This window comes from Sciurus carolinensis, chromosome 10 (assembly GCF_902686445.1).
Source record: "Sciurus carolinensis chromosome 10, mSciCar1.2, whole genome shotgun sequence".
NCBI lineage: Eukaryota > Metazoa > Chordata > Mammalia > Rodentia > Sciuridae > Sciurus > Sciurus carolinensis.
In genome coordinates, this window is record NC_062222.1 from 108,036,524 (window position 1) to 108,061,464 (window position 24,941).

The 24,941-nt window shown below is 38.5% G+C and overlaps 1 protein-coding gene across 12 annotated transcripts in view; it reads left to right on the forward strand.

Annotated features, from left to right (window-relative positions):
* The window catches only part of Rbm47 (RNA binding motif protein 47), a 164,193-nt gene that overhangs the window by 88,034 nt on the left and 51,218 nt on the right, over positions 1-24,941 (forward strand). The window contains exon 1 of one of the 12 annotated variants that reach the window (XM_047566478.1): positions 7,860-7,914. The exons of the other annotated variants lie outside the window; for them this stretch is intronic. The gene's annotated coding sequence lies outside the window, so the exon portion shown is untranslated. Of the gene's footprint in view, positions 1-7,859; positions 7,915-24,941 lie in introns of those variants that run through there. 12 annotated transcript variants of the gene reach the window in all.

Consider the following 24,941-nt stretch of genomic DNA (forward strand, 5'->3'; position numbering starts at 1 on the left):
AGTAGCTAAAGCCCAAACAGTAAGTAGGAAAATCTAGAAACAGTAGCTCCATAAGGTTTCTGTAACCAACAGTTCTTGGGGAAAGGTGCCTAAGTATAATGTATGAAATAGCAGGAGCATATGGAACATTTGGTCTGTTTACTGTGGCAGACGTGGACATGAAGAAGGTGCTAATGTTTGAAGAGCCTGTTGATTATGAAGGAAGGGGATGTGAATCCATTTTTACCTGGTGACACTGGCAAGGGTCTTCTGACAAATTGCCAATTGTACCATGGCTGGGAGAAATGATCTGTTTCAAAATTAGAGGAAGTGTCCCCCATGGGAAAACCTTCTGGTTTGGCTTTGTGTATTTAGGCAAATAGGACTCCATCTAACAACCCTGGAGGAGTTCACAGGAGGGAGGGCGGATTTGATGTCCTTTTATGTGCAAAACCGAAATGAGTTTAGCAATGAGCCATTTTGCTACCTTGACCACTGAAAGTTTATGTAACTTTTCCACAGGTGGATTAACCTTTTCTTACCTCTCTTAAGATTTCAAAACAAGGATATGCAAACTTCCCTGTCACATAGATGCATTTAGATTGCTCAAGCAGTTGTGAAGCTTTTGACCTTCTGTGAGAGCACATTAATCCAAAATGCAGATCCCATCCGTGGAAGGGCTTACGCATTCCTACTACACTCTCTCAGGTTCATTGGTGTTGTCTGAACATTGTATTAGAGGAACAGAAAGACTCTGGGGGAAAATATAAAAACAAACCGTTTCTATATAGTCTCATTTCTTGCTTTACCTCTATTTCATTAGGAAGTCTTCATTTTGTGCAGTCCCTTCATTTGGTTTTTCCAGATTTTAAATTCAACAGGTCTATGCAGAATTGTAATCGAGTAAGATCATTGAAGGTTACATGCACAACTCTCGTCAGGGGTCAGTACAGTTTCATAGTAATTTGTTGATGATTAAATCGTGCATTAAATTAAGCCCTGAATAACTTGGCCCACATCTCTGGCATTTTAACTTTACTGCTATTAAATAAGAGACGATAATAATGCTTTTATGTCAGGTTGACTTTACAAGGTATATATTGAGTAACTTCTCTCTACAAGGGTTGTTGTTACATGTCCATATGTCCTTTAGACTACTAGTTATTCTTGATTTGTAAAATACCATGAAGGTAAAATCTCTGAGGACAATAGTGGGCCCCAAATAAAGTGACGTTTTGCAACAAGTAGTAATGCCCAAGGAGGCTAGCCTGCTTTGTCTTTTCCAGACAGAACTGTCATGGCTCTATTAAGGCATGGGTGGGTGACAGCCTTTCAAGGTGAATGTGGTGACTGCTAGAAAGGTCACATTCAGGAAATGTGGGATCAGAACTTTGCCAGCAACCTGAGGACTCTTCCTAGAGACTTGGGCCATTGGATGCTTCTGGTGGTTTTGTAGGGTAAAATAAAAACTGAGTAGTATAGATTAACCAAGTGATTACTGACATTCCTTCACTTGTCCAGCAACTCAAGAGCTTAGGTAAGGCAGGAACCTCCTCTCAGCAGCCAAAATTGACACCGAATTCTATCAGTGCCTTATCCAGCGCTTATTGAGTCTTAGTATATTAGTGTAGACATCTTTTTTAATTTAATTAATTAATTTATTTATTTTGTGGTACTAGGAATTGAACCACTGAACTACATTCCCAGCCTTCGCTAAATTGCTGAGTCTGGGCTGAAACTTGCCGTCCTTCTGCCTCAGCCTCTCCAAGCACCGGGGTGATAGGTGTGAGCCACATCTGCCACTGTTTAGACATTTTCATTTACATTTCTTCATCTCCAGTGCATAACAAAGCAGAACTCTTGCTTCTCTTCTTTGCCAGGCTAATGACCATTCATTCATTCATTCTTTAGTAAATACTTATTAAGGGCTCATTCTAAACTGATTAAGGGCTCATTCTAGTTTAGGTTCTTTAATACCACTTCCTCAAAGCGACTTTCCCACCCCTAAATTAGGTCCTATACTTTAAGATACACATCACACTGCTTTTATACTTGCTTCCTAGAATAAAATGTAAGTTCCCTTAGCTGCTCATGGATCGTATTGTCTTATTCACCACCATGTCTCCAATGCTTAGCACATGCTACGTACTCAAAAAAAAAAAAAAAAAAAGTACATTCACTAATGTACGTAGATGGATAAATGAAAGAAAACAAATGAGAAGGTCTGGGATGGCCACAGGCAGGCATGTACCAGTGAGAAATAGCGTAAAGGGGCACAATAGCCACAATCATCCAGACTGGAAGTAATGACCCTGGAAGGCGTTGTTCCACCTCAACTGAGCTTGACCGTGTACATTTCTGAGGATTACCTTGGTTCACCAAGAAGAATGTGCCCTACAGCTTCTGTTGAAAATGATAGTGAGGCACACAAATCAGTTGAGAAATATTTTCATCCTAGAAAGTAATAGTATTTTTGTTGTTTTTGGTTTTATTTTATTTTTTGCCTAAATGGGTCAATTCAATTATTTGGAAAATTTCATATACAATTCCTACAATTATCAGTCATTGGTGAATCAATTTATCATTCATATATTTTTCAAAGAAACTGGAAGAAAGCATCAGAGAAAACCAAATAAATGCTTTGAAAATATTTTTAAACATTTATTGAAATATGACATACATAACTCTGAAATGTACATCTCGGTGAGTTTGTGCATATATGTGCATCTATGTAACGCCACTCAGATCAGGTACAGAACGCTCTGGTGTTGCCTCTCCTCCTGGTCGTACCCTCCTTTCTCCCCAAGGTAGCCTTTAATTCTACCTTCTGTCACCATAGTTTAGCTTTGGTTATTCATGAACTTCATAAAAAGGAATCCTATAGTGTGTGCTCTCTCGGATCTGCCTTTTTTCCCTCGACGGTCGTGTCTCTGGTGGTTAGCCATTTGGTTTTATGTAGATATAATTATTTCTTTGGTGGCTGCATGGTTCTTGTTTGTAAGAACAGACCACAACATAAGAAATTTTCAGGAATCAAAAACATGAGCTGAAAATCATTCCCTATACTGTGCCAGTTCTTTAAAGTTAAGTGACCTCATAAAGGGTGGGATGGAAATGTTATCATCTGAAAGGGCAGAAGGAGGGGAGTCTGTTTCTGGGAGTGTGTTTGCCAAGTGCTCTACAAAGGCCATTTATTTAACTGAAACAGTCGCCCCAGGAGGCTACTGCCACTGTTTTGCACTTGAGGAAACTGAGCCTGAGAAAAGCTTCATGACTTCACAGTTGGGCTGAACTGAACATGAAGTTGTTAGTTATACCAGAGAGCAATCCTGTCCTGGCAAAGATGATCCCAAGTTTGTTGGAGCTATGCCACCTCCATTTCCTAAGACTCGGCTTTTTTTCCTGAGGGATGTGGCTGCATTGGGGATCAAACCCACTCTACCTCGTGGTAGCTCTACCACTGAGCTACCTTCTCAGCCCGACTTAGCTTTTATATTATAGTACAGATGCTTATATTTTCTATGAAAGACACCATTGACCTGACTTTCTCTTTCCTTTCAAAATTTGTTTTGAAAGTAAGACGCTTTCTCTTTTTCTTTTCTTTCCTTATGAAATTTTATTTTCAGATTCACATGGTATATTCTAAAATCTAGCAATATTTAGCAGTGTTTTTTTTTTTTTTAAGATCAGGTTTTAATATGGATGCACAGAGCTGGGAATGTAGCTTAGTGGTAGAGTGCTTGCCTAGCATGTGTGAGGCCCTGGGTTTAATTCTCAGTACTGCAAAAAATAAACAGAATGCATGCATAAAGAAATATTTAATCACCATAAGGAAGTTAGGTAAATTTCAAGTCCTAATTGCCAAGAAGTTTCCAGGGAGTCAAAGGCCATGTGTTTTAAAGTGGAATTTGAGAAAATACTTAAAATGAGAATTCACAGAAGATGCTGTATGGTGACCCCGTGACTGTCAGATTCTCTGCCTCAACCAAATGTCTTGAAAGTGAACAGAGTTCAGGATGGGGCTTGAGGGCCTGAAGTTTCTAAATTTCTTTTCCAGTCTTCCCCTCCTTGATTTTGCGTCTTACGAAGACATATAATCGCAAATACATACTATAAAAAAGTTACCAGACACTTGCTCAAAATGTCCTTCATTTAGAAAAACAAAAACGAGCACACCCTCTCAATATTTTTTCTAATTGCAAATTAAAGAGGTCATTTTTTAACTTTGCATTAATATGATAAAACATGTGCAGCCAAATCATCATTTCAGCGATATCAGATGGGCTATTTTGGCCACGGTCTCTCTAGTCACTTCTAGAAAGAGCAAGAGGTGCCCACATTCTCTGCGACAAAGCCTTTATTATTTTTGCAGTTGGTAGAAAGCCTCTTTCATAGGCCATTGCTTGGAAGCAGTCATCAAAGGCTGAATGGATTCTTTTTAACTTTATGAACAACCCTAGGAACAATATCTTGTATACTTTTTAAAAAATTCTCTCTCAAATAATTTTCATGTTTATCTTTTTTCTCCACAGGGTTGTTAAATATGTCCATTTAGTACGTGAGAAAGTTGAAACAGAGAGGCCCAGGTCACACATATGGTTAGCAAAGGACCTAGGTTTCTGCCTCCATGGGGCCCAGCTTTTCCCACAGATGGCCACTGCCACTCACAGCGTCTGGTGACCTGTGTCAGTCATTAAATACAGCTCCTTCAGCAACAGTGGTCTATGATGGCTTCTCAAGTCACACTATCTTATCGGGCACTTACTATGTGGCAAGAATGACACCAAGCACTTTATGTATATCATTCCCAATCCTCATACAGCTCTGCTGGCTAGGAATCATTAACCTATTTTTTGAAAGTGAACAGCCTGCGGCACCGAGAGGTCAGATGCCTTGCACAAAGCCACGCAGCTTAGTAAATGCCAGTACCTCCCTTCACACACAAATTAATTTGACCCAAAGTGCATTCAGTTTGCCATGCCATCCTTCTGCCACCAGATAACCATGTCTTTCAGTGATCCTAAATGATGATCAGGGTCAAGGCAAAGAGGCCTTGAACAAATGGTTGACAATCTTGACTTACTTCAACTTACCTTCCTAACAACTGGGTGCTTTCTTCACAACTGGATAAAGACATGTACTAGGTGAGATTTTGTTTTAAAATTGTTTTTTTTCTTTTTTAGAGCTATGAGGAAACCAGGCTAGGTTGCCATGGGGTCAAATTTTGGCTGTAAAGGGGCCCTTCCATTAGCAAGGTTAGTGACTTCTTATTTGGGGGTGCTAGAAAAAGGACAACTCCTTGGGCAGGATACTGGCCAGGTGATCCCCAAGATCTCTTTAACTCTTGGTGTTTTTGTGAAGGAAAATTGAAGAGCGACATTTAAGACTTTGTTTATTTGACTCTGAGTCATTTTTTTTCCTGTACCAAAGAGCCGTCTTTAGGCAGCAGCAGAAGTGGAATCAAGTGGTTTCCATATACAGATGTGGTGCATTTAAAGTCAGTTTTGGCAACTCAGTGGAACCCTGTCTAAAAACAGACTGGAGATGTAGCTCAGTGGTAGAGTGCTTGCCTAGTGTGCATAGGCCCTGGGTTCAGTCTTCAGTATCACCCACACATAATCCTGGTTTCCAGCTCATCCTCTCTTCTGCTTCCCTGTGATTTTTAGTAAGAAACTTCTAGCTATAACCCTGTGTGTGTGTGTGTGTGTGTGTGTGTGTGTGTGTGTGAGAGAGAGAGACAGAGAGAGAGAGAGAGAGAGAGAGAGAGAGAGAGAGAATGTTACCTCCCTCTCCCCTTTAGGCTTTTCATGTTTTTCATGGCTAGCACAGATTTTTAGTATTATTTAAATTTTATTGTTGTTGTTGTTGTCAATAGATCTTTTATTTTATTTATTTATATGTGGTGCGGAGTATTGCACCCAGGGCCTCACATATGCCTGGCAAGCACTCCACCACTGAGCCACAACTCCAGCCCCTATAATGCATGCTACTTCTAAAAATTACCAACATCATTGAAAACCTCCTGCTGGCAAATCTACTAGATAATGACAATAAACACGACAACAGTGTCCATGGGCAGATTTTTGACCTTCCAGATGTTTATCACTTTTTAAACGCTTGAATCCTCTGATTCTTTTCTGGACTGGCATTATTCGTCCCCCCTGTGTCTCTTCCTCTCTCCTCTTCCCTCAGAGGCAAACCTGCAAGCCACCTTTCCTGAATAAGGAGAGTATCTTCTCTTCCCATTGCCCATTACCTGCAGCTGACAATCTGCGATGTCCAACCCCTCTAGCTGTCTTCTGTGTCGAGACATCCCCCCGAGGCAGACTCATCTCTCTCTCCTCTATTACATTTGTTCTTCCCTCTCAGCTTTAGGTTCTGATTTTAAGTCTTTGTAGTGTTTGTTTCAAAGACAGGGAGTGAAAAGAAAGGGAAGATTGAAATGTCAGATTTTTGTCATCAACTCTGAGTCTAGGATGAAACACCACCCTATGTCCAGGCTTAACAAATTCTGCTGTTTTCAAGTTCTCTGTCATCGAAGGGTTTCTGATTCACAAGCAGTCCTTGGTTTCTCTCCCTGCCCCCTCTCCACGCTTCTCAAGCCTCCCCACCAGAGAGATGGGAAAACCTTGTCTTAGCTGGGTAAAAACATTCCTCAGCCACTCAGGGAGTTGGGTTCACTTCCTCCTTCATGCTTAACTTCCCCCCAATTCAGACCAGGCTCGATCGAATGAAGTTCTGTACTTCTTTTTCAGGACAAAGTAACAAGGACATATCAAATTTGCCTTGGGAAATGTGTCAACATGATTACAATACAGCAGGTGATTTACCCAATGTGACATACCCACCCTGGCAACCCAAGAAGTGAGGGAGTCACACCTGCTTCAAATTTTATATCAGAAAGTTATAAAATGCCCAAACTTGACCTTGACGTAAACTCATTCCCATGAGCGAACTGACTGACCAGCATCAAGGGTTTTGCTGTAGACCATGTTGGTGCTCAAGCCCACGTGAATGGAGACTCCTCCACCCCCACCTCCACCGCCATACTGGGGTTTGAACCCAGGGGTGCTCTACCACTAAGCTACACCCCCAGCTCTTTTTATTTATTTATTTTTTTATTTTGAAACAAGGTTCCACAGGTCACTTGGCCTTGCCTCAAATTTGCAGTTTTCCTGCTTTAACCTCCCCAGTTCCTGGTATTATAGGTGTGTGCCACTACCATAGTGCCTGACATGGATGGAGACTTGAGTGAGAGGGAAGCAGGAGGTAGTGACTGAGTTCGTGTGTATACTGGGAGTTCACTGTGGGGCTTGTAGTGCTGGTGTGCATGTATGTAGTGGGCGGGGGTGATCGTATGGGTAATTAACCTTAGGGTCAAGAAGATCTAAAAGACTGAGAAAAGATGATTTGAGTTACTGAGGTTGATTTGACTCTCATCTGAACATCTATTGAAGCTTGAGAAAAGTCAACCGAACATTTTCATAGTGTATTAAATGGTATTGGAGTCTCCTCCTCACCATGGGAACAGAAATGCATTGATGAGATTAGCTCTTCTTCCAGAGTGGGGGCAGCATTTCAAGACTAAATGGTCTAATTCTGCCCAGAATCTCTTCTTTTTCTGTCCACTGCTAGCCCATAACCTAGATCTCTGTTGTCCAATATGGTTACCAATAGCAGTGTCCAGTGTACCTATGTAATCTAATTAAGTAAAATTTTAAGTGAAGTAAATAATTCAGGTCCTCATTTGCACTAAGCACATGTGAAAGTCCTCTGCAACGCTTGCTTGGTGGCTACTGTATTGGACAGTGCAGATTCAGAATGTTTTTATTATCGCAGAAATTTCTATCACACAGGACTGACCTCCATACTGGTTTCCACGAACTGACTGTGAAGTATGGACTGTGTATCCCTCTACCTCCTGTGGTTACAACTGTAAGCAGCAGAGCCTCGACTGGTTTCTTGTACCACCCCTCTTGACATTTTCCACATCTTCTTTGCCATCCTACCTTCATTTTAACCTTTATCTTCATGTTTTACATAAAGTATAGCCCCAAATTTTAGTGAGGAAGTTTAAGTTTTGATTACACTCCAATTAAAACCAAAAGTGTTTCCCTGTGTTATTTCCCTTTTCATAATAACTGAAACCATCAGCTGATCTTCTGTGTAGCATTTGGAACCTGAGTTAAAACTTCAGTCACCTGCCATTGCTTATTTTATATTGCAGTTATTTTTTGACATTGTGGAATATAATGAAGAACATAATCATTGCCAGAGGCCAGTTTAAACATTGACTTACAGACATTTCTTCAAAACTTGAGCTTAAAATTCAGAAATGAGTGAAACCTGAGTGAAAGACATGATTTAAACCCAAAGAATGGCTTGGATAAGAGTGTTTTCTGTGATAGATCTGTCATTGAACGGTAGTGGTTGTGGTTAAAGGTTAAAATCTGGTAAATCAAGTTTTAAATGAATCGACAAAGCCCAAGAGAATGTGGTGCTTGGTCATTTTATAAAGTAAAGAATTATTTTTTGGGGTGATGTAAATTAGGTTCAGATTCATCTATTTGGTAAATCAGAGGTTGATGTGCTATGTGGTTATCCTAGTAAGGTGATACTTAATCAGTTCATTCCACAGACCTCAAATCAGTTCATTAAATACAAAATTAAGTTAAATTGTTTAGGGTCAAGGAGATGAAAATTTTATTGGTTATATTTGTTAATGTCATGAGCAGATGTGTTTGAATTATTTAGGCATATCTAGTAGCTTTGGGATTCCCCTTAGAAGGTGTTTTGAATTTTTATGTCATCATTATATTAAAATATGTTTATTGAAGGTAATAATTATGTTACAATGGAGTATTCAAAAGAGAAACATTAGTTATACATTTATTGAATGTACGAATGAATACTCTCTCATATAATATGAATAACCCATTGGTTCTAAGACCTGCAGTCGTGCATGACCTGGAAACTTCTGATTCATTCCAAGGAGTTATAAATTTAATTTTAAAACTTATAGTAATAACTGAAATTAGGTTCAGTTTAATTTTAAAAAGGTAATCTGTATCCTAGAAGTACTTTTAATGAAAGATGGGACTATAAGGGTACCTCTATTCTAGAAGCTTACATTTCAAAAATTTAAAACTTTGACTAGTTCTCTGACCTTTGCAGTCTTAATATTAAATATATACTAACTGATTTCAGTTGTTAATTTCACTTTATTTTTTATCACCTAAACGATATAACAACTATTTACATAGCATTTACATTGATTTTGTGCTATAAGTAATCCAGAGATTATTTAACATATGGGAGCATGTGTATAAATTATATGCCATTTTGTATAAGGGGCTTGAGCATCTGCTTAGTTTGGTATTCATGGGGGTTGAGGAACCAATTCCCCTGGGATACCTGGGGACAACTGTAACACAGGAGCAAACATGGGACTTCCTGTCTTCAAATCCACACTTACCACCTCTAGGCCTTGGAGTCCCCAGGAGCTGTCTGTAGTGGTCAGAATTCCAGGATGACCTGTGATCTCCACCCCTGGTGTGATTCCCTGTATAATCTCCTCTTACAGGAGACTGGGGACTTGCTGCTTGCCCTGTAGTTTATGGCAAAGGTTAATGGATGTGACTCCCATCATTGCTGTCTGTTCTTAAGCCCCCAGTTTAGCAGGCCAGTGAGAAGTAGCTATGATGTGAAATGCCAGTGGAAAGAGCCACATGGCAGGCAACTGCTGTGGCTTCTAGGACCCAAGACCTCTATCCAACAACCACTAAGCAGCTGGGTCCCTCCACCATACAGCTACAAGGAAATGAATTCAGCCATCCTACTAATTAAACCTGAAAGTTTAATTAAGCCTCCAGCTGGGAACACAACCCTGACCAGTGCCTTGTGAGACTCACAGCAGAAGCACTTTCATTTTTCAAAAACTGCAAACATACTTTGAAGTTTAAAGGGAATAAATGCAGATTCTATTATACCAATCATGTGGGGTCAATAGCTATTAAGATTTTGCTACACAGCGTCATGTGTAACTCTTGTGCCAATTCATTTAAGTCTTGTTTTGTTTTGTTACTGGGGATTGAACCGCTGAGCTTTATCCATAGTCCTTTTTATTATTTATTTTAAGACAGGGTCTCAAGTTGCTGAGGCTGGCCTGGAACTTGCTATCCCCTTAACCTCCCAAGTTGCTGGGATTATAGGCATGTGCCACCACACCTGATTCATTTAAATCTTTAAAACAAATCTCAGATGTCATATTATTTTGACCACTAGTATTTTAATGTACATCCTTAAAAATATAAAGATTTCAGGTATAATTACAACATTGTGATCATACCTAGTAAAACAAATAATAATGCCTTGGTATATCTATTGCCAAATTTTCTTAATTTTATTTTTCGTGGTTCATTTCTTCCTTAAGAATCCAAAGAAGGTCTACAGAGTGTGCTTGCTTTAAGTACTTTTTCATCAGTATTTTATTATTTCAACCGTAATTTGAATTTTATAATGAATATCCATGCACCAAACCCAGATTCTGCTGTATTTGCTTTGTCATATATCTACCCATCCATTCATTCCTCTAGCCATGAAATAAATAAATTATTCTACATTGAGATACTCCCCCTGAAACATCTCATAAAAGCTTATTTAAAAATTTTTTAATTATTAATTAATTTATTTTTGTGGTGCTGGGCAAATTCCCCCTATCATATCTTTGTTTTGCTAATTTTAGAATTTCATAAAAATGGAATTCATTCAGGATTCATTTATCTGTGTAAGACTTCTTAAAAGTCTGTTACTAGAGTATTATTATTCACCTTTGTTATTTTGTTATTAAAAGGCCTTACCTAATTGGAAAAACTCACATACTCAATGAGGAAGAAACTTTTCATGAAAATGCAGTGCTTAACCAATGAATTAGAGCTTTGAAGAGAGTTGGTTCTGAAGACACTAGTGGGCTTTTGGGTTAAAGAAAATATCTGTCCCAGTACCCACTTGATTTTGAATAGATTTAGAGTTCATCATGAACTTTATATGATCTTTGGACCAGGAGAAGGGAAATCTGACACTTGGTCTTAACTCTACCACTGTCTAATAACTTTGTCACCTTGAGAGATATCTAGCTACCTCACCACCGGAAGATAAGGGTTGAGCTAAATGGTCGCTAATGTGCAGTTCAGTTCATTGATTATTTCTCAAGTTTATTCTAAGCCCTGGAACCACAGACAGGAATAAAGCACATCTTTTGGTTTGCAAGGTGTTCACAGCATCAGAGTGCTTCCTAGTGGTCTTGGCCAGCTGTGACTTACATTACTGACTCCCGGAACTTGTATTGGACCGTGCACAACAGTCCACAAATAAGTGAAAGCACAATACTCAGCCACAAGAGCAGTGTAATGTGACTACGGTCACTGATGTGTCCACAAACAACTGTGATGTTGCATGATATGCTGTTTGCTTTAATAAAAGTTCACTGTGCTTGGGAACAATGGAGGGAAATGATTGCAGGAGATGTGATCCTGAAGTTTTAACTGTTGCCTCATAGAGTCTTCAGGAAGAAAAGAGTAAAGAAACAGCGAAGTCACATGTCCGCTGTAGGAAAACTTCTCTGCAATTTCCATACACCTAAAAATTTAAAGAAATTTAAATAAAAAGCCTTGAGTAAGATCTATATGCTATGGATCTTAAATTTCACCTGAGTTATCTATTTATTTATTTTGCAGTACTGGGTGTCAAACCCAGAGCCTCAAGTGTCCTATCACTGAGCCATTGAGCTGTCCCCAGCCTAATTAAAAAAAAAAAAAAAAAAGGATTGCCTGTTTTCATCTTTTTTTTTTTTTTTAAAGTAGCTTTTCTCCCTAATGTTGGCATGAAAGCCCCTACCCTCTGCCTTTTATTTAGGTATTTATTCAACAACTATTTACTGGATCCCTGCTGTTAACATAAGGTGTAAAATGTTCATGACATAGAGAGGTGAGAGCCAAGTTGTAAAGACTTATCAGAAGTTAATAGTGACATTTTATCTAGTTTGTAAAGGTACCAAATCACAGTCATTTTATACATCATATTATAAATTAAAACGTATATTTTCAGATGTCATGTATAAGTGCCTGATGTTTTCTAGTAGTTAGAAACTATTATATCAACTGTCATACTTAATTTTTTAATAGAATGCATACTATAGTTTGCTTAACAGGGATTCCTAAGATTTACCAATAATATCAGTATCTTCAGGAGAGAAAAAAATGTTAGCAGGGCAGTTACTAGAGATTGAACCCAGGGGCACTTTACCACTGAGTTTCATCCCCAACACTTTTTTATTTTTGATACAGGGTTGCTTAGTTGCTTAGGGCCTTGCTAAGTTGCTGATGTTGGTCTGGAACTTGTGATCCTCCTGCCTCAGCCCTCCTGAATCACTGGGATTACAGGTGTATGCCTCTGCACCCAGCTCAGGAAAGGGAATTTAAAGAGGCATTGATTTTAGGTAACTTGTTTCCTAGGATATGCTTTACTAGAATGTCTGATTTTGATTTTATGGTCCAGACCAATTATATATTCACCAAACTAAGCAAAAACAGCTTGCTCAATAGAGTTTTGAAGGTGGTCTGATAAAAAACTCTTGATTGTCCCTGCTTTGTAGAATTTGAGAAATTTAGCAAAACAACAAAAGGAGGCTTATTTTGAATTTATAAGTATTTGTTTTGAATTTTCAGTGGTCATATATTTGCATACATGGTGGGCTATTAGAAGGATACAATTTAAAAGCACTTTGGATTGTATTAAAAGTAAAAACTAAGTAAAACCAGGAGCAAGAACACAGAGTTGGGGCCATCTCTAGTGGAGAGGGTAAGCTTTGGAGTTAAGGCTGTCTTGGGCGTGGATTCTGCCATGCCCCTTGGTGGCTGTGCCATGTCTTGTGCAAATTCCTTAACCTCCATTTCTGCATTTGTGTTGAAAATGGGAATGGTTCTATTTTCTAGGGTGTTTGAAAAGATTAGAGGCAATGTACGTAAAGTGCTTAGAACAGCCTGACACAGTAAATACTTAATGACTCACGACTATAATCATCTGCTTCTGTGGAGGAAACTGTAAGATTTACCCAGTGGGATTCCTGGGCAAATTGACAACAACTACTAGGTAAATTGGCTGGACAAAGAAAGTTTATATGTCTTCATAGACAAGTGATTATTTGTTTTCCCTTGGGTTGGGAAGACTTTTAAAAATTACCAAAGGTCAGGCAAAGACTCCAGGCTTTGGGGGTTTTCTAAGTTCTCGAGTCTAGGTTATCCAAGTAGGATTGGTACCTATTCATGTAGACCGAGTGGCAGTTTGGAGGTGGCCAGTCTTGCTGGCAGCCTTGCCTTGAGTTTGAGCGAGCCACTGCTTTACCCACAGAGGTCTCTATCTGCTTCCACCCTGGTCAAAAATTCTCCTTTCAGATTTCCCCTGGTTTCCTGTAGACAATTCCTCCCAAGAGGTTTTGTTCTTTCCCCCTGTCTGCTCTCTTTGCCTCCCCCCCCCTCGAGGGAAACTTGAGAGACAGATTAAAAAAAAAAAAAAGGAAATAGACAAGTGGGGTGATCAGTTTAGCCTTTTGAGCGATCCCAGTTAACACTGCTGTGGATGTCAGATACAGGCGAGGGGTTGACAGGTGAGAGAGCTTTTAGCGACAGCACTTAATACACAGCAATCAGCTACAATCATCGAAAAAAGGTTCTCTCCATGAACTTGATGGTTTTCTGTTAGCTTCTACTATGAAGAACATAGAGCTGGTACTTTCTAGAAATGAAGATCTTCTAGGGGGATTTGAGCTTTGTCAGCTCTTTGTTTGAATGCTGGCTCTCCTGGTAAAGAATCGTTACATTAGCACAGCTCCGCTGTAGAAATGATGAGATGTCATTTTCTTTTCTTTTTTTTTTTTTAATTATTGTAAACAAATGGGATACATGTTGTTTCTCTATTTGTACATGGAGTCAAGGCATACCATTTGTGTAATCATAAATTTACATAGGGTAATATTGTTTCATTCATTCTGTTGTTTTTTTCCCTTCCCCCCCCACCCCTCCCACCCCTCTTTTTCCTCTATACAGTCCTTCTTTCCTCCATTCTTACCACCTTCCTTATCCCTAACCCTAAACCTAACCCTAACACTAACCCCTCCCACCCCCCATTAACCAACCTAAATGCCCTTCAGTTGATGAATGGATAAAGAAACTGTGGCATATATATACAATGGAATATTACTCCGCCATGAAGAATGATAAAATTATGGCATTTGCAGGCAAATGGATGAAATTGGAGAATTCATGCTAAGTGAGATAAGCCAATCTCAAAAAACTAAAGGACGAATGATCTCACTGATAAGTGGATGAGATGTCATTTTCAATAAGGGAAAAGGGAAATTTTAGGAGAATAAGTGTGGCATGCTGTTCTGCCCTGTGTTATAATTACTGAGGAGTCACGTTGTATTTCCCAGTCATTTGTAAGCTTGTTCCAAGGGCAGTTTTGTATGCTACTTGGTGTCATAGAGAAAGTGTCAATAAATATGTGCCCACCGAAAGAAGAGTCAAGGACTTGTTGACTACTATACTAGATGTCTTTATAGGCAAAGTTAGAATATTGACTGAAATTTGCAGTATTAATTCTAGGACACCCACACTTATTTGTAATAATATGCATTTATTATATTAGTATCTTTTAAAGATAATAAATAAATAAATAAATACAGAAACTGATGCCTAGCTGAATTCCTGTAGCTGAATTGCCCTGATAACCCTCTGACCATAGCAGCAAATGACTTTTTCAGTTTCTTACTGCTCTCATCAAAACATGTAATGTTTTCCCTTCTAAATTCCTAGGGTTTCTTGTAGGGAAAGAACTTCACACTCTGAGCAGTTGCTATGTGCCCAGTGTCCTCTGGATACATTGTCTTATCAGAGTTCCTCATCCACCCCAGAAAGCCAGCTCTTCCCTCTCAGCCATTGTGAAAATGAGTCATTCCCTCCTCATATACCATCCGTCACGTGCCCTATCACACATTTCTCTGTATCCTACCAGGCCGTGAGTTTCTCAGCAGCAGAGCCTGTGCCTGATTCAGGTGTGTACCCTCAGCACCTGGCTCGTAGTGGGAACTGTAGAAATGTTTCTTAACCATTGGGGTCTTGTGTGATCTTTGTTGGATAAACTTGGTATCTGAGGCTTGCCCGAGGTTACAAGTGGAAAAGGGAAGGGTTCGTTTTTGAGCTCGTGTCTTCCAGACTCCAAAACCTGTTTTCTTTCAGCCTCTTTGCTCTGTGTTTGCTTTGTTTGGGTTGATTGCTTGGGGATACCGGAAAGCAGCACAGGTGGGCAGGTGGGGGTGATTGAGGAAACGCGGTGGAAGGGAAGGACTCCGAAGGGATCTTATTATTTGCTGGCGCTGGGAGGGAGGCTGATTATGCCTTGTTCAGTTGCAAGCGCCGACCCTCCTTGTCTCCCATGCTCGGCACATTCACACGCACACACTCTTCAGCAGGGACAGGTCACACAGGGAGTGCTGAGTGAACAGAGCCAGAGAAAGCCTTTTCTCAGACTGTTATTCACTGCAAGAATAACAGCTGGAACACTCAGCCATCTACTGGACATAAAAATAGTGTCCAGGGTCATTCTGCATGATGAGGTTTATCTGTAGGTTTGAGTCTGAAATGAAATTGGGGGCAAAGTGTGGAATGTGAAATAGCAGCCACAGTTGCATGCCTGAGTTTGATTCCCTGAAAATAAGGGTGGAAAAGCCTTTCCAGTCGTCTTTCCGAAGGGTGGCGAGTGGCAGCATCTGCGATGGTTCTCCCACTCTCCTGACTGGTTTCATTTTATATTTCTATTCTCTTTTTCTCTTCAATACTGGGGATTGAGTCTCCAAGTTTTCTTCCATTGAACTGCATGTCTAGCCCTTTTTTATTTTTTGAGACAGAGTCTCACTAAATTGCTGAGGCTGGCCTTGAACTTGAACTTGGCAATCCTCTTGCTGCATTAAGAGGGATTATTATTATTAATTGGGATTACCGTCATGTGCCACCATGCCTGGATTTTTTTTTTTAAAGTATGTTTCATGGTTGTCAATAGACCTTTATTTATTTATTTGTATGCGGTACTGAGAATCGAACCCAGTGCATCACACATGCGAGGCAAGTGCTCTACCACTGAGCTACCACCCCAGCGCCTGGATTTATTTTACATTTCTTTTCTTGTCTCTTTTCTTTTCTTTATCTCTTCTCTTCTCTTCTCTTCTCTTCTCTTCTCTTCTCTTCTCTTCTCTTCTCTTCTCTTTTCTTTTCTCTCTCTCTCTCTCTCTCTCTCTCTCTCTTTCTTGTCTACTGGGGATTGAACCCAGGGGCACTTTATCACTGGGCCCCATCCCCAGTCCTTTTAATTTTTTGAGACAGGATTTTGCTAAATTCCTTAGGGCTTCACTAAATTACTGATGCTGACCTCAAACTTGCAATCCTCCTGCCTCAGCCTCCCGAGTCTCTGGGATTATAGGTGTGCATCACCATGCCCAACTTTTCTTTCTTTTAAATAATAGCTTTATTGGAATATAAGTTACATACCATCAAATTCACCTGTTTACGTATACAAGTCTGTGGGTGTTAGTATATTCCCACAGTTTTGTAACCATATTACAATCACTTTTAGAACTTTTTCATCACCCCCTTGAAAATTCCAAATGTTGTTACTGGTGGCTTTCCTTGTCTCCTGCCTTAGTCCTGGACAAACACCAGTCTGCTACAGGGTTGCCTATTCCGATATTTCATTGTTCTGGAATTGTACCATATGCTGTCTTTTGCAACTGACTTCTTTCTCTTACTATAATATTTTCAAGGCTCGTCCGTGTTGTAGCATGTGCCAGTACTCTCTTCCTTTTTATTTGCCAAATAGTATTCCATTGTATGAACATAAGATGTTTCATTTGCCTGTGTGTTTACTCATCAGCTGATGGACATTTGGGTTGTTTCTGCTTTTTGGCTATTGACTGTGACCATTTATACACAAGTTTTTGTGAGGTCATGTCTATTTCTCTTGGATACATACTGGAGAATGGAGTTTCTGGGTCATATGGTAATTCTGGGCTCAAACTTTTAAGAAACTACCAGCAGTTTTCAGAGTGGTGGCACTATTTTCGTTTCTAGCAGTAGCGTGTGAAGGTTCTAATTCCCTCACATCCTTGCTGACACTTGTTATTGCTTTTTTTTGTTTATAACCTTCCCAGGGGTGTGGAGTGGTATCTCATTGTGGCCTTAATTCACATTTCCTCGATAGCTCATGATGTTGGATACAGTTTCTCATGCACTATTGGCCATTTGTGTATCTTCTTTGGAAAAATGTCTCTTCAGGTTCTTTACCTATTTTTAAATTGATTTATTTGCATATTTTATTGCTGAGTTGTAGGAGTTCTTTATATATATGTATTATAAAAATATGATTTGCAAATATTTTCTCCCAGTTTATGAGTTGTCTTTTATTTTCTTATGAATGTTGTATTTTGAGACACAAAACTTTAAAAAGAATTTTTTTTTTTCTCACTTCTTTTTTGGAACTGGGAATCAAACTCAGGACTTCATATGTGCAAGGCAAGTACTTTACCACTATGCTATATCCCAGCGCAAAACTTTTAATTTTGACAACGTCCAAGTTAATTATTTTTTCTTTTGTTGTTTGTGCTTTTGGTATTGCATCTAAAAGGCCACTGTCTGCTTGATCTAATGTCATCTTTTACACCTGTTTTCTTCTAAGAGCCTTCAGTTTTAGCTCTTGTATTTAGATGATTGATCCATTGTGATTTGGGCTCTAAAATGAATTAGGAGTACACCTTGATGTATTGCAGATGAAGATCCAGTTGTTGCAACATTATTTCTTGAAAGGATTGTCTTTTCCCCCCATTGAATGTCCTGGCACCCTTGTCAAAACATCTGTTGACTGTAGATGGATCTTGAGGGGTTTTGTCCCCCTGGACTTGCATTTATATTCCATTGATTTATGTCTATTCTTTTTTTTTTTCCCTCAGTACTGGGGATTCGACTTAGGGCTACCCTACCACTGAGCTACATCTCTATTTCTTTTTTTATTTATTATATTTTGAGATTGGGTCTTGCTAAGTTGCTGAGACTGGCCTCAAACCTGTGTGATCCTCCTGTTTCAGCCTCTCAAGTTGCTGGGATTATAGGCACACACCACAGCATCCAGCGATCTGTGTTTCTTCTTAGGCTAGCACCACACTGTCTTCTATATTGTATCTTTGGAGTAAGTCTGGAAATCAGGAAGTGTCAATCCCCCTGAGTTTTGTTCTTCTTTAGAATCAACTTGTCAGTTTCTTCACAGAAGCTAATGGAAATTTTCATAGGATTATGTTGACTCTGCAGATACTTTTGAGTATGTCTAGTTTAACAGCAGTGAGTCTTCAGTCCATGAACATGAGATGTCTTTCCTCTTATTTAGACCTTCTTTCAACAATACATTTCACAGTATTTTATTGCTTTCAATGCAATTGTAAATGAATTCGCTTTGTTAAGTTCATATTTTGGAATTTCATTGCTTGTTTATAGAATTAGTTTTTTTTAAAAATTGGCCTTGTGTTCCACAACCTGGTTGAACTTGTTTATTAGTTCTAATAACATTTTAGAAGATTTTCTTCAGCTTTTTACACGTACTGATCCCGTCATGAGTGACTAGTTTTACTGCTTCCCCTTCTATATGGCCACCTTTTGTTTTCTTTGCCTAAAGGCCCTTGCTAAAATCTCCAGCACAATGTCAAACACAAGTGGGAAGAGTACACCTTCTCATTTTGTTCCTGATTTTGGGGTGGGGATCACTCAGTCTTTTACCATTAAGTGTGTTCTGTGTGTGTGTTTACTATGGATTTTTAAGTTCTCTCTGCTTTAGTATGTTGAATGTTTTAATCATGAAAGCTCGTTTGTTGTGTCAAATGGTTTTTGGTGTGTTTTGAGATAATGGTATCATTTTTGTTCTTTATTAATATGGATTGATTGATTTTTCATCTATAAGCCAACTTTGCATTTCTGGGTGAAATCATGCTTGGTGGTTGTATATAATCTTTTTTATATGTTGCTGAATTCAGTTTGCTAGTATTTAGTTGTAGGTTTTTGCATCTATATGCATAAGAGAGGTTGCTTTGTATTTTTCTTGGTATATTTTTGTCTGGATTTTGTATCAGAGTAATAGTGGCCTTATCAGAAAGTGTTCCATCTTCTTTTGTTTTGGGGAAGGGTTTGTGAAGGACTAGTATTCATGACACTTTAAACGCTTTGTAGAATTTATGTATACCAGGTTTTCTCTTGTGGAATTTTTTTGTATTACTAATTCAATCTCTTTACTATATAGGTCGATTTAGATTTTCCATTTCTTCCTGAGTCTGTTTTTGTAGTTTCTTTCTTTTCTTTGAAGAACTTAGAATTGGAAAGATTTACTTTATTTTTGGTGGTACTGGGGATTGAACCCCCCAGGGCCTGGGCATGCTAGACAGGCGCTCTATCACTGAAATACATTTCAGTTCCTGTAGGTTCTTTTCTTTCTAGGAATTTGTCATTACATCAAGGTTATCTAATTTGCACACATTTATTCATAATATTTCTTTGTAATCCTTTTTATTTCTATGAGGTCAATAATGATGTCCTCCCTTTTTTCCTGGGTTTAGTAAATTAAGTTTTTAATTTTGCAATGCCAGGGATGGAAACCAGAACCTTGTATCTTCTAGGCGAGCAAAGTACCACTGAGCTATGTCCCCAGTTCACAAATTGAGTTTTCTCTCTTCTTTTCTTGGTCAGGTTTGTCAATGTTGTTAATCTTTTCAAAGAACCACATTCTGGTTTTGTTAATTTTCTTTATGGTTTTTCTAGCCTCTATTTCTTTATTTCCACTTAGATTGTTATTTCCTTCCTTATGCTGTTCAAAATTGCTTTTCTTTTTTTATTCCTTGAAGTGGAAGCTTTGATTGCTACTGTGTTTTAACTGTTCTCTCCATTCTGCAAACTCTATTGCACAGGACTGTGTGAGTCACTGATGCTAAAGCTGAGTTTTAGGGCATGCAGAATTTTCCTTTGGGGACAGAGTTTCAGGGCAGCTGAATACAGAGTATAACTGGTGCACTGGTTTCTCACTGTGATAGAATTCACATGGCCTGGTGGTTCTGGGGTCAAAACATGGGCTCTGGAGTCCAGCTGTCTGACTGTTTCCTACCTCTGCCACCTACTAGCTGTAAGACTTTGGGCAGCTTATTTAAGCTCTTTTAGCCTTGGTTTCTTCACCTGTAAAATAAGAAGAAAGACAGTTATTACCTCCTAGGGTTGCTGTAAAGATGAAATGAGATAACATGTGACACACCTAGCCCACGGTTGGTACGGGGTGAGTGCCCCACGAGGATTAGGTGTTCTTATCTTGATGATGTTGTGCAGTCAGAGGGGCCTATGCCAAGTCAACAGCTTGTTAAGTAACTACAGAGACTGGGGTAGTGGCTGTGGTTTCTGCTTCTCTGTCCCCATCCATGGCTGCCCCTCCTGTGCTACCAGCCGGAACCTCACCTGCTGAGATGTTTCCAGCGGTGGTTGTGCATCCCTGGCGGTTATTCCAAACTAGAGATCTTTTCTCAGAGAGACGCAGACCTTTCTTATTTGATCATCAGTCTGTATTATAATGATGATGGAACAGAGGCAGGAAATGTATTTTCCTAAACAAATCGGAACCGAGCTCATGGTGGGAGCACCATAAATTATGAAAATGGTGCTCACTAAAGTATTCTAATTTAAGTTTCACAGAACAAGTTCTCTGTTTAAGAGAAGGACAGAAATGGCCTCCTCTGAACTCACCAGAGGAACTAGTGTTAAACATTGTGTTTCCTGAGGATGGATGGTTGCGGCCTGTTTTCCCATTGCACTTTTGGGGGAACTTGGTTGCTATTTATATGGCTAACTGGCATTTCTCAGGCATTTAAAAGAAAACACATACAGTTTTGTTCTCATCCTTCAGCTAAAGAGTGGCCATAACTTTTACAAGAATTAAAAAGGTATAGATCTTTCCTCATTATGAAACAAACTTTTAGATAGATTCCTTTAAAATGGAGATATAGCCCACCTCAACTTACTTATGAATGGTATTAGTTGGCTATAACTGTAAGATCTTCAGTAACTAAAAATATTTTAACTGTGGCTCGATAATAGTTTGATATTATTATCATTTGAATATAATATTAATACTTAGTGTTAAGTAGGCCAACATAATTTTAGTAATAAACTCTGTCTGATGATACTGCTTCTCTTCCTGAATGCTCCAGATACTTTCGCTCTTTTCTTTATTTTCCCTTCACAACATTTCTGAGGCTGTAATGGAGAACTCATTATTTTCACTTCACCTATATGAAGAAGAAACAATAAATCGTAAAAGATTTTCCCAAGATCTTCTTATTGTTGAAATTAGTATATTCAGTTTTTTTTTCTTCCTCCTTCCCTCCTTTGTTCCTTTCTTCCATCTCTTCATATTTTTTCTTCCCCTTTCATTTCCTGCCTTTCTCTGTCTCTCTCCTTCTCCCTTCCTCTCTCATTCTTTTACCACTAAATACCTTTTAAACAAAAGCATCAATAAGTAACAGAGATGTGAATTCCTTTTTTCTCTTTCCCTGGCCCTGTAGATGCTGAGAAACTAGAAACTATTAGGCTATCCACAAGGGAAAAGTGAAGAACTGATTAGTTTATAAGTTGAGAGCTTCCTTTGAGATATATAAATATAGGTATATGTACATATATATTATGTATATGATATATTACATATATACATATATGTTACATATATATATGAATTTTGATCTAAGGATAGGCTAAACACAGATTTTTTTTTTTTTTTTTTTTTTGTACCAGGGATTGAACCCAGGGACCCAGGGGCACTTAACCACTGAGCCACATCCCCAGCCTGGTTTTATTTTGTATTTTGAGACAAGGCCTTGCTAGGTTGCCGAGTTTGGCTTTGAACTTGTGATCTTCCTGCCTCTGGAGCTGCTGGGATTACAGGCATGTGCCACTGTGCCCAGCCAGATTTATTTATTTATTTGTAAGACTAAATTTATTTATTTAGCAGTCCTGGGTTGAGCCCAGAAGTTCTCTGCCACTGAGTTATATCCTCCACTTTTTATTTTGAGACAGGGTCTCACTAAAATCCTGGGCTGACCTTGAATTTTCAGTTCTCTTCTTTCCTGTTACTGGTTACACCTGGCTCCTCCAACCGTTTTTATATATTGTTTTGAGACAGGGTCTCGCTAAGTTGCCTAGGCTGGTCTCTAACCGGTAATCCTCTTGACTCAGCCTTCTGAATAGCTCTGATTATAGATGTGCACCACCATAACCAGCTTCTTAAAACTCTTTTAACTGTCTACAGAAATTTCTATAATCACTTTTGAAAATTTTAACTACATTTTGTAGCTCCGTATTCTCAATCACTAAGTTTATTAGCTAGCTACTATTTGCCAAAACTTTTAGGCCTGCATGAATGAGAGACTCACAACACTTCAAGTTGTAACTTTCAGAGCATCAAGACATATTCGTCAATTTAACCATATATACTGACGTAGGCATAAATGGGTGTATGTGCCTGTGTGTGTTATTAAATATTGTGTCTAGATATTTTTTTGATAGAAAAAAAAATGGATGATGTAGAGGTGAAGCCCCTCACATCCTCAGATGGTGAAGACCATGAGGAGCATCTCAGTTCCTGAGACCCAGACTCATTCTGGTTTCTGTTTTGTCTTGTTCTGTTTCACCTCCCAATCTCTAGTGAAGGTCCCACTGTGGTCAAATTGATGAATCCTGACCATCCTAAGACTCCCTGTGATAATCATGCTAATTGTCCCTTCTAGAGGAGCACAGAGTATAATTTCTGGAAGCCACCAAGATGGTATGACCCTTCTGCTGAAGTGACTGCCAAAGGAAGTACTGGCATTGAGTTTGGGGATCCAAAATAAGTCCTGGTCCCTGTGAATGGATCAAGGATGCCTAGACAATAATTATAGAAAACAGGAGTGATCAGGAATCATCAGATAAGAATGGCTGAAAACATATACAGATTATCAAGGTCAAGCAACCTAAAAATTATGCAGACACAAGTAAATAAAAATAAATCTGCATAAATGCCTTTGTAGTTAGACAGGACATGTGTATGCTCTGTTGAATCAGTCACACAGGGAATTTGTTCTACCAAAACTTACAAATTTACAGAAAGCAGAAGGCAATGTTTCTTAGCCTATTCATCCCCTACCTAACACTCACTTCATTTCCCCTGAATATCCTATACTGAGGAAGAGATTTTACAACTTCCGTTTAAATGGAACATACATGCAACATTGTGAAAAAGCATTCATTTCTAAATGTTGATGAATATTTTAATTCTTACATAACCTGAGATAACATAAGAATGAATTTATGTTATGAAATACCACTCAAATATTAATAATTATTCTTACTACTAAAAATTTAAATATATTTTCTCTCATTTTTTGATGAAACTGAAGCTCGATTATTCTCACAAATGAAAAAATTAGCATATTTTTATCATTTAGCAATTTTTTATAGAGTATCTACTATATATAAATAAACTAGTGGGCAATGAAACAAGAATATGGACATAAAAGATTTTACTCTATGTCCTCAGGCATCTTACAACTTTTTATCACATCCTTAAATCACTTTCTATTCCCACTATGGTAGATATGAGTGCTTGATTCTCCAATTCACACCAAGTGTTATCACATTTTGAAATTATTTTCTTAGTCAATAGGACCCTTCATCATTATATTTCCACATATTTTATTTACTTCTATATATATGTATACACACACACACACACACACACACACACACTTATGCTGTTGTTGTTGTTTGTCTTTTTGTGGTGTTGGAGATGGATGGAACCCAGGGCCTCTTGCATGTTGTTAGGCAAGTGCTCTACCACTGAACTACATCCCCAGCCCAGATTTCCACCTATTTTAGTCAAACAAAGATGGATTCCAATAAAATTGGACGTCTTTTCATGTCAACAGACCATAGAATTTTCTTCTTCTGCAAACTGAGTAATTCATATTTTTGCTCATATTTATTGACTTATGTTTTTCTTATGTGTCAGATTTTTTAAGTAATAAGGAAATGACTCTTTAACAATCCAATGCTTACTTATAGTTTGTCCTTAATTTCATTTTATATAAGGCATATTTTAATATTACACTTAATGCTCAGTTCTGAGAAAAAGTAATGATTGGGACCAGTTTTTAGTTCAATTTGAAATTAGATAAATTCTCAGTTTCTGTTTTAACTATTGTACTTACTTGTTCAATTCTCCAAGCTAAACTCAATTTATGTCTTGGCACATATAGGGAATCTAAATGGAGATGTCTTATATCATAAATTTTTCTTCTTCGTTTCTGAAAGATAACTAAGTATCACTAATGGTTTTCTACTACCTCAATTAATCATTACTGTTTTTTGTCATTTTATGGCTAATAATGCATTAGTGACAGCCACTCGAAAGAAATGTAATAAGCTCTGACTGTTAATCACATGATTATATATTTGGGGAGTGCAGCCATTTTCTCTTTATAAAAATATATTCTCACAGTACTACATTTTACCAATTTAAAAAATTGGTCATTTGAATAATTACCAGGAGTCATGATTGACAGTATTTTCATTAATATTTCAGATCAAGATAATTATCCTCTAATTCATATTATAGTTTTACTTGGAACTTGGGAACTGGTAATTTTAGGGTTGGATTCTCTGAAAACATTCTGTATTAAACTATTCCATCACCATTTCTTTTTCTGTAAAACGAAGCCAGAGAAATGAGGTATTTGCCAAAGCACCAGGGTATCATGGGGGTATGTGGGTTTCCATTCGGGGGCCTGAAACAAATATGGTACAAGA